Raw genomic sequence first — 2956 nt, forward strand, 5'->3', positions numbered from 1 at the left:
ATTATTCTACATAGATTGTGAAGAGGAAGAAGAAAAGGAGCAAGAAAGGTCAAAAGAAGAGGATATACTCCAGGAACAAAGCCTAGATGAAGAACAAATGAATCCGACCATATCTTGTAATGCATTGGCGGGAATTACCACTCCTCAAACCATCAAGATAGAAGGAAAAATCAAGAAGAAAAAGGTAATAGTGTTGATTGATTCAGGAAGTACCCACAATTTTATTCATTGTAAGGTAGCAAAAGAATTGAATTGCTTCTTATATCCAGCACCAGAGTGTCAAGTGATGGTTGCAAATGGAGGAACAATAAATTGCTCTGGAAAGTGCCATAATATCAAGCTATCCATGGGAGAATATGTATTGACTAGCCCAATGCTTTCCATTCCAATGGGAGGTGCTGATGTTGTACTAGGAGTCCAATGGCTACAATCCTTGGGTACAATAGCTTTTAATTTTCAAGAACTTTTCATGAAATTTTCTGTGGAAGGAAAGGAATTTGAATTAAGGGGTATTGCAGGGAAACCAGGAAAGATAATTAGCTCTAACGGTATGACAAAGCTTCTAAAAAGGAACGAAAAGGTGTAATTGCAAAATTATGTTCGCTAGATGTTTCCACATTGGAATCATCTATTTCTCTAGATCTCCAAAAAGTCTTGGACAATCATTCCAAGGTATTTGAGACTCCCAAAGGTCTCCCACCTATTCGTGATCATGATCATGCTATTCATCTGATTCTAGGAAGTGTTCCTCCAAACATCAGGCCGTACAGATATCCCTATGCCCAAAAGAGTGAAATTGAACGTATGGTTGCAGAAATGCTAGAGGCTGGTATAATTCAACCAAGTCAAAGTTCTTTCTCTACTCCAGTAGTATTGGTGCACAAGAAGGATGGATCATGGCGCATGTGTCCGAATTATAGGGAGCTCAACAAGCTCACTATTAAAGATAAGTTTCCCATTCCTGTCATTGATGAATTACTGGATGAATTGCATGGATCAATTTACTTCACCAAGTTGGATCTTCGTTCAGGATATCATCAAATTAGAATGAAGACTGAAGACATTCCAAAAATAGCATTTAGAACTCATGAGGGTCATTATGAATTTTTGGTCATGCCTTTTGGCCTTACCAATGCACCCTCAACATTTCAAGGTTTGATGAATTCAATTTTCAAACCATTCCTTAGAAAATTTGTGTTAGTATTTTTTGATGATATACTAATCTACAGCAAGTCTTGGAAGGATCATGTTGAACATGTTGACAGGGTGCTACAACTATTGGAGGAGAAACAATTATATGCAAAAAGATCCAAATGTTTCTTTGGAGTACAAGAAGTGGAATATCTGGGTCATATTGTATCTCATGAAGGAGTTAAGGTAGACCCTAGCAAAATTAAAGCCATTAAGGAATGGAAAATCCCCACATCCATAAAGCATCTGCGAGGATTTCTCGGGTTGACAGGGTATTATCGCAAGTTTGTTAAGAATTATGGGAGAATAGCAGCACCTCTAACAACATTATTGAAGAAAGATGCATTTTCATGGACTCTAGAAGCAACAAAGGCCTTCGAACATCTTAAAGAGGCAATGTGCCAAGCACCTGTCTTAGCTACACCGGACTTCACAAAAACCTTTATTGTGGAATGTGATGCTTCAGGAAATGGAATTGGTGCTGTTTTAATGCAAGATGAAAGACCCATTGCTTTTGAAAGTCGTCCAATCAAGGGAAATTTTTTACACAAAGCTATTTATGAGAAGGAAATGTTGGCAATACTCCATGCACTTAAGAAATGGCGACCCTACCTAATGGGAAGACACTTCAAGGTAAAAACGGATCATGATAGCCTTAAATACTTTTTAGAACAAAGATTATCCTCTGAAGAGCAACAAAAGTGGGTCACAAAGATGTTGGGTTATGACTTTGAAATCATCTACAAAAAAGGGAAGCAAAATGTGGTGGCAGATGCACTCTCAAGAAAGGATGAGGATGTGGAAGCATTGTTGTGTGCCATTTCTATTATCCAACCAGATTGGATAAACGAAGAAAGGGAGGAATGGAAGAATGACGAAGAAGTGTGGGCACTTATTCGAAAGTTACAACAAGATTCCAGTACATCTGATACATTTAGCTGGCAAAATGATTTGTTATGGTACAAAGATCGCTTATACCTCTATAAGAATTCCCAACTAAAACAAAAGATTCTTATGGAATTGCACACTTCTCCCTTAGGAGGGCACTCGGGATTTTTAAAAACTTACCACAGGGTTAAGAAGGAATTTTTTTGGGATGGCCTTAAATCAGATATTCAAAAGTTTGTGGCAGAATGTTTGGTTTGCCAACAAAATAAAGTTGAAACAATTAAGACACTGGGTCTATTACAACCTTTATCCATTCCAAGCCAACGTTGGGAGGAGGTTTCAATGGATTTTATCACAAGTTTACCCAAGTCTGAGGGAAAGAGTGTCATCATGGTGGTAGTTGACAGACTTACCAAGTATGCACACTTTTGTGCATTATCACATCCATTTAAAGCTAGTACAGTTTGTACTGCATTTATGGAAACAATTCAAAAGCTACATGGAAACCCAAAGATTATTGTAAGTGATAGAGATCCCATTTTCACTGGAAATTTTTGGACAGAATTATTTTCTTGTCTTGGTACTCAGTTAGATCATAGCTCATCTTATCATCCTCAATCTGATGGGCAAACTGAGATAGTAAACAAATGTTTGGAAGGATATCTTCGTTGCTTTGTATCTGATAAACAGACACAATGGGTCAAATGGTTGCCTCTAGCTGAATGGTGGTATAACACTTCCTTCCATACAACAACAAAAATGACCCCATTTATGGCACTTTATGGGTATCAACCACCATCCATCATATCACATTTAAGAGAAAATTCTAAGTTTCAAGTAGTGGAACATCACATCGAACATCAAAAACAAGTCCTCC

Source organism: Pinus tabuliformis, chromosome J, assembly GCF_031772625.1.
Source record: "Pinus tabuliformis cultivar Carrire ecotype Pingquan chromosome J, CPIR1, whole genome shotgun sequence".
Taxonomy (NCBI): Eukaryota; Viridiplantae; Streptophyta; class Pinopsida; order Pinales; family Pinaceae; genus Pinus; species Pinus tabuliformis.